Raw genomic sequence first — 6,678 nt, 5'->3', positions numbered from 1 at the left:
GACACATGGAAGAGTTTAGAATTCGATGCGTGTCCACAGATTCTGCCAAACCTGCTGAAAATTTCCACCATCTAATGCTTGTATTATAAATACAGGTTTTATCAGAACATAAGACGGCAATGATAAATGAAATAGTCCCACAAGCTGTTCACGTGTAACTTTCAATTTCCAAAACACACCAATTTCATCATTGCTGATCCTGTGAAACTTACCATGTAAAACACGGCAGGCATTCATCTCGCAAAGAACTGAAACGTCTCAAATGTGAACTACCTGCACTCAATCTCATGACTTTGCAATTATAAAAACAGCATTCTGGTGAAAGTTTAACTCAGTCCTCATTCCACTGAGCTTTGCCGATTTGCTGTGCATTTCCCTCAATGAACACATTTCAGGTTGGGACAGACAGATTCCTGATCTATCTGAGAAAGAAGGGAAGTGTGCAGAAAAATGGCAACTCAAGATCAAACATGGGTTAAAGTTTCGAGTTCAGTGATTGAGTTTAATAATGTTTGAAATATATAAATTGTGACAAATAACATGTTAGAGATAAATGTTCAATAATCTGACGGCGGCTAACAGTAGAGGCAGAAACACGCGATAAGTTTTTTTCTTGTGTTGCCCAAGGACCTCAGCGAGACTCAAAAACCGAGAGACAATGAAAGCAGATGAAGAGGGTAAAAAAAGCGAAAGCCCGTCCCTGGATGGGATCGAACCACCACCTTGTCAGTTAAGAGCCGAATGCGCTAACCAATTGCGCCACAGAGACTGAGACAATTGCAACCCACATGGCATCCTAAATCAGGGTATCAGCTTGTTTGTTGCAAATTCGAAGCCAATTCAATTTTCACCAAACCTGACACAGAAAAACCAAATGATGGTATCGTTTACAAATCTAAACATGTACATTTAACTGTTTTACCCCACATTGTTGCTGTGGTGTCATGGTTAATCCCTTCTCCTAACATGGGCAAAGGGCCGTTTGATAGAGCAGGGAGGGACAGACTGTTCCCACTGACTGGGCTCAGTAACAGAGGATTGGGATTGAAGATCATGAAATGTTTGCATTTATTTCGAACCTCTCCCGACCAGCGGACGTCAGAAAGCGCTTTCCAGCCAATGAAGGGCAGTTTTCAATTGAAAAACAAATATCAGTTAAGCGTGGAAGGAGGCATCAGATTTGAATGCAGGAACTTCTTAACCTGCAGTCAAATGCTCCACCCTTCAGCTATTCCGTTGATACCAAGACTCCGTTTTGTCGCTCCTTCGTCTTCTGTCTCGCGTGGCCTATGCTTATGCTTGTTCCTCTGTGTTTACGGGCCCGAAGGGAGTGAACAGTGGTGGATTAACTACCACCCGGACCCCTAGGCTGAGCTTTGGTAAGGCCCCCTAAACCTTGCCCCTTGCCCCCGTCCCACCCTTCGTTGAATAGAATAAAGATACGTTAAGTGACGTTAGATAACATATCATTGCACGATGATGGCGCGCAAACGAAAGTCTGTTTTGACGTTTTCACAGGCGGTAAATACGCTCAACGACAGTTTTGATGATGGATTTTGCAGTGATGATAGTGGGAGTGATTTAGGTGTCGAGGATTTTTAAGTTGATATTGGTGAATTATCAGATGATGATCGTGAATTTGATGATACATTGATAGCACTGGAGGCAGTGGTGACAGTCATCGTGCTGGGGTGTCAGACTAATATTATGTAAGGGTGAATGTTGAAAAAAGTACTATATGTAACTAAGTATGCACTAAAATAAGTATGTATACATGTTATAGCATGACAATAAACTCTTTGTTGCATTTATTTTGTATTTATTTGCATGTAGCACAAGTCCGGGGGTGTAGCTTCTCTATTTATAGGTATTTGTAATATTAATTCATCCACGGGGTCTAGTTATGAAAATTTGTTCACCCTTAAAAGGGTTAAACCATTTTTTTTTTGCTTTCGGGCCCCCCTCCCTTCCGGGCCCCTAAGCTTAAACCTACTCAGCCTAATGGTTAATCCGCCACTGGGAGGGAACGCATTTTTATTTAACCATCACACAGTCTGTTTACTTACTTTATAAATCTTTTTTTTAGGAACCCTGCAGTGCAGAAGGAGGCCATTTGGCCCATCGAGTCTGCACCGACCACAATCCCACCCAGGCCCTATCCCCACATATTTACCCACGAATCCCTCTAACCTACGCATCGCAGGACTCTCAGGCACAATTGTTAACCTGGCCTATCAACCTAACCCGCACATCTTTGGACTGTGGGAGAAAACCGGAGCACCAGGAGGAAACCCACGCAGACACGAGGGGAATGTGCAAACTCCACACAGACAGTGACCCGACCCGGGAATCGAACCCGGGACTCTGGAGCTGTGAAGCAGCACTGCTAACCACTGTGCTACCGTGGAGCTGTGAAGCAGCAGTGCTAAACACTGTGCTACCGTGCCGCCCCATGATTAATGTACAGAAGATGGTAAAGGCTTAAAGTTGCGAGATGAAATTGACCCTTTCTGTTATTTGTGAGTGGAGACAGCTTATTGTCTGAGCTCCCGTACTTTCCAATGTGGAAGATGGTCAAAAATCTTCTTTGGTCAACATTTAACGAGACAGCGGATTCACTCAGTGTGATGGTGGGTTCCAGTTCTATATCTGCGATCACAACATCAATTCATGTCACTTCTTGTGAACCCAATATTTCGAATAGGTTGGATGCCCCAATATTTCTCATACGTTTGATATTTAATCTAATTTCCTTCATTTTACATTTCATTATTTTCATGTCAGATCTATTTCCACAAGAGGCAAGTCTCTCTTTCAAAATGTTCTGTTCAGGTAGAACATAAGTGACTCCTTTATCCAATGGCAACAACGATTACTGTTCGTTGCAGTATGAAAGGGGCAATGAGGTGAAACAGTCACACAAGCTGCTCATGTGTTACTTTCAATTACCAAAATCTATCAAACTCATCACTGCGGCTCCTGTGTCATCACTATACAGTACACCCACCTGTTCCCTATTATCCACAGCACACCTGACTGCTTCAAATATCTTGTGAATGGTCTCATTCTGTGGTATAAATATTATGTGATATTCTGCTTTCCTCACGCTCAGGCCATGGACCGCAAAGTGCAGGCTCATTTATCTCTCCTGAATTGTACCCGATCACAGCCCTTTCCTGTTGTTGTGTTTCCTAGCTCCTCGATTTCACTTGTTTAAAACTTCCGACATTTCCAAACATCCATTTAAATGAAAGGTTATGGAGGTGTAAAAAGAGAAACCTTTCCCTGTGCGCTCATGCTGCCTGGCTTCCTGAGTGTTTCCAGCGCTTTCAGACTGATCAGATTTAGATGACAATATAAGTATCTGTATTGGAACAGCTTTCGCAACCGCAGCTCGTTGGTTTGGGGGTTTGATTCTCGCTTTATTTGTCGGGATTCGCAAGGCTGCGAGAAAGCCCGGGTTCGAATTCCGGGCGAGTCCTGTTGTTGTTTGCGATGGCCAAGTTTTGTTCATTTCTTTGCCGTGCACACGGCAGGATGCGGTTTGGTTTGAGAACCTGACAATGCAGGCAATCCAACAACCCAACGCACTCACAACTAATTCAAGACGTTTTCAAATGTTCACTACTCTTGTGGACATTCTCTTTATACCTAGTCAACGATTCAGAGGACCCAATGCTTGTGGGTTCCGGCCCCTGGTTGTTCATTCGTATGTTATGGCTGACTACTCAACTCTCTGTCTCTTTATGTTTCCCCTTGCTTCTGTGTATCGACCTCAGTCTCTTTCACTCTCCTAATCTCTCTGTGCCTCCATCTCCTTTCCCTATTATGCTCTTATTTCTCTCTAAGCTCTCGCTGTTTGTGTAACCAAAGTTCACTGGATTGATTGCTGTGATGAGGCAGTTGCCCTTGGAGGAGGGATTCAGTGGGATGACTATGTTCTCTCTAGGGTTTGGAATAATGAGAAATGATCTCATTGAAAAGTCTGGAACTGCCAGTGAGTTTGACAGTGTACATGCTGAGAGATTGCACACCCTCCCCGCCTCCCCCACCCCACCCCGGCGCCATCCGCCCCCCCCCCCCCCCCACCCCCCGCCCCGCCTCTCTCCCCCGCCCCCCAACCACCGGTTTCCCGGGTGGAGTGTCGAGAACAGGACTTACATTTTCCTACTGGTGTGTCAGACATTTAGGACCGAGGTAAGGAGCCAGTTCTTCGCTCCAAGGCTTGTGAATCATTGGAATTCTGTTGCCCAGGGGTTTGTGGATCCTCAACCAATGAGAATGTTGAAGGCTGAGATGGCGAGATTTTTGAACTCTCAGGGAATAAAATGAAGTCGGGACGAGGTGGGAAATTGGTGTTGAGCTGGCGATCCAACACGAGGTTATTATGTGGTAGAGGAGGTGCAAAGGGAAATATGACCCACTCCAACACCATCGATTCTGTTCACTGCCAAAAGCAACCGAATGTATTTCCCTACTGGTAAAGTTGAGGAGTTGTCCGAGGGAATGAATTGAGGTTTTGTGGAGGCTTGGGATCCAATCTCATTGCTGTAGAAATTTCAATTGTTTTAGTTTAAACGTCATGAAATACCTTCCCTCGATCATATCATGGCTCAGAGTTAATGTATAGAATGCATCATTATTCATTTTGACAAAATGAACCAGCAGAGGCAATGGAATATAAATTGTTGGGGCAATTGATAGGATTGCGGAGCGAGACAGAGATTTGATTCTTGTTTTGCAAACCGGCATGAGTATCACTCATGATTTCGATCAGGAAGTAGAGACGTAATTCCAGATAGTGTGGATAGTATGTCCACATATGCGCATCTGTATCTGGAAGCAATTCCAGCTCCTGTCCATTCATGTGCTGCACGAGAACAATGGAGCTGCATCCCGGACTGGGGATTGAACGCGGGCCGCGACAGTAGAAGCATCGAATCAGGGAAGGCGTCTGTCTGCACTTTAATCTCACCGATCTGTGCTACTTTTGCGCTTCAGCTCCATTCCAGTATTTTTTAATACCAGAGACTGACAAAATGCCATGTTTCGATGGAACAGGAGTGGCTCCTTCCGCCAGTAACAGCGGTTGCTGTTACCCGGTACATGAAATGGACAGTGAGGTGAAACAATCCCATAAGCTGCTCATGTGTATCTTCCAAATTCCAAAATCCTCCAAACTCATCACTCTCGCTCCAGTGAAACATACAAGGCAACACAGAGCAGACAGGGCATTTAAATGCTCATCGGATAAACATATGGATGAAGTTGGAATAGTATAGGTTAGATGGGCTTTAGATTGGTTTCACAGTTCGGCGCAACATCGAGGGCCGAAGGGCCTGTGCTGCGCTGTCATGTTCTATGTTCTATGGCAGTGAAAGGAACTGACGCACGATTAGTTTAAATTCACTACTTTCTATCTCAGAATTTTACGGTGCTAAATATGTCAGTCTGGTGAATGTTTAACCCTGTCCTCAATCTACTGATCATTGCCGACTTGCTGTGTGTGATATGTAACAAAAAAACCGAGAACAAAAATATAAACAGCAGACGTTGTAAGTTCTCAGTCGGTTTGGCACCATCTGTGGTCACATCACTGTGCGCGTCTATCTCCGATGATGTCCCTGTATCGCTGTGTGCGTCCCTGAATCTGTGTAAGCCCCTGTATCCGTGTAAGCCCCACTATCTTTGTGTGCATGCCCCTGATTGTTTGTATGCCCCAGTGTCTATGTATGCTCCACATCTCTGTGCGTATGCCCCTGATTCTGTTTGTGCCCTTGTATCTGTGCATGCCTCAGTATCTCTGTGAGTATGCCCCAGTATCTCTGTGTGTATGCCCCTGATTCTGTGTGCGCCCCTTGTAGCTGTGTATGCCCCAGTATCTCTGTGTGTATGCCCTGATTCTGTATGTGCCCTTGTATCTGTGTATGCCCCAGTATCTGTGTGTGTGCGCCTGCACCTGCATGTGCCCTGAGTCTGTGTTTGCCCCACTTACGCTGTGCATGCCCCTGAATCTGTGTGTGCCCCCGTATCTCTGTATGCCCCAGTTTCTGAGTCTGTGTGTGTGTGCTCCTGTATCTGTGTGCCCCGCTATCCGTGAGTGCCCCTGAATCTGTGTGTGCCCCTGAATCTGTACGAACCGCGTTATCTTTGTGTGTGTGTGTGTGTGTGTATGCGATTGTGTGCATTTGTGTGTGTGGGATTGTGTGCGCGTATGCGCGTGTGTCTGTGTGTGTGTGTGTGTGTGATTGTGTGCGTGTATGTGTGCCTGTGTGATTGTTCGTGTGATTGTGTGCGTGTATGTGTGTCCGTGTGTTTGTATGTGTGATTATGTGTTTGTGTGTGTTTGCGATTGAGTGCGTGTATATGTGTCTGTGTGTGATTGTGTGCGATTGTGTGCGTGTGATTGTGCGTGTGATTGTGTGCGTGATTTTGTGTGTGTGTGATTCTGTGTGTGTGATTTAGTGTGTGTGTGTGTGTGTGATTGTGTGTGATTGTGTGTGTGCGTGTGTTATTGTGTGCGTGTGTAATGGTGTGTGCGCACCTGAGAGAGAGAGAGAGAGAGAGAGAGAGTGTGTGTGTGTGTGTGTGTGTGTGTTTTGGGAGAAAGTCCTCGTGCCATCGGCAGAGTCCTTTCAGTTTCATGTTATAAAGTTTACTCTGGGCATTGAATTCAGT

At 45.3% G+C, this 6,678-nt stretch overlaps 1 non-coding gene across 1 annotated transcript; it reads right to left on the bottom strand.

Annotated features, from left to right (window-relative positions):
• Positions 1–695: 695 nt before the first annotated feature.
• On the bottom strand, positions 696–769 carry trnak-cuu (transfer RNA lysine (anticodon CUU)). Its single transcript has one exon. It is a non-coding gene; the product is annotated as a tRNA-Lys (tRNA).
• Positions 770–6,678: the final 5,909 nt, after the last annotated feature.

The sequence above is a fragment of the Mustelus asterias genome, chromosome 30, assembly GCF_964213995.1.
Source record: "Mustelus asterias chromosome 30, sMusAst1.hap1.1, whole genome shotgun sequence".
Classification (NCBI taxonomy): Eukaryota; Metazoa; Chordata; class Chondrichthyes; order Carcharhiniformes; family Triakidae; genus Mustelus; species Mustelus asterias.
The sequence above is the reverse complement of the archived record's forward strand: the minus strand, read 5'-3'. Positions and strand labels throughout refer to the sequence as shown.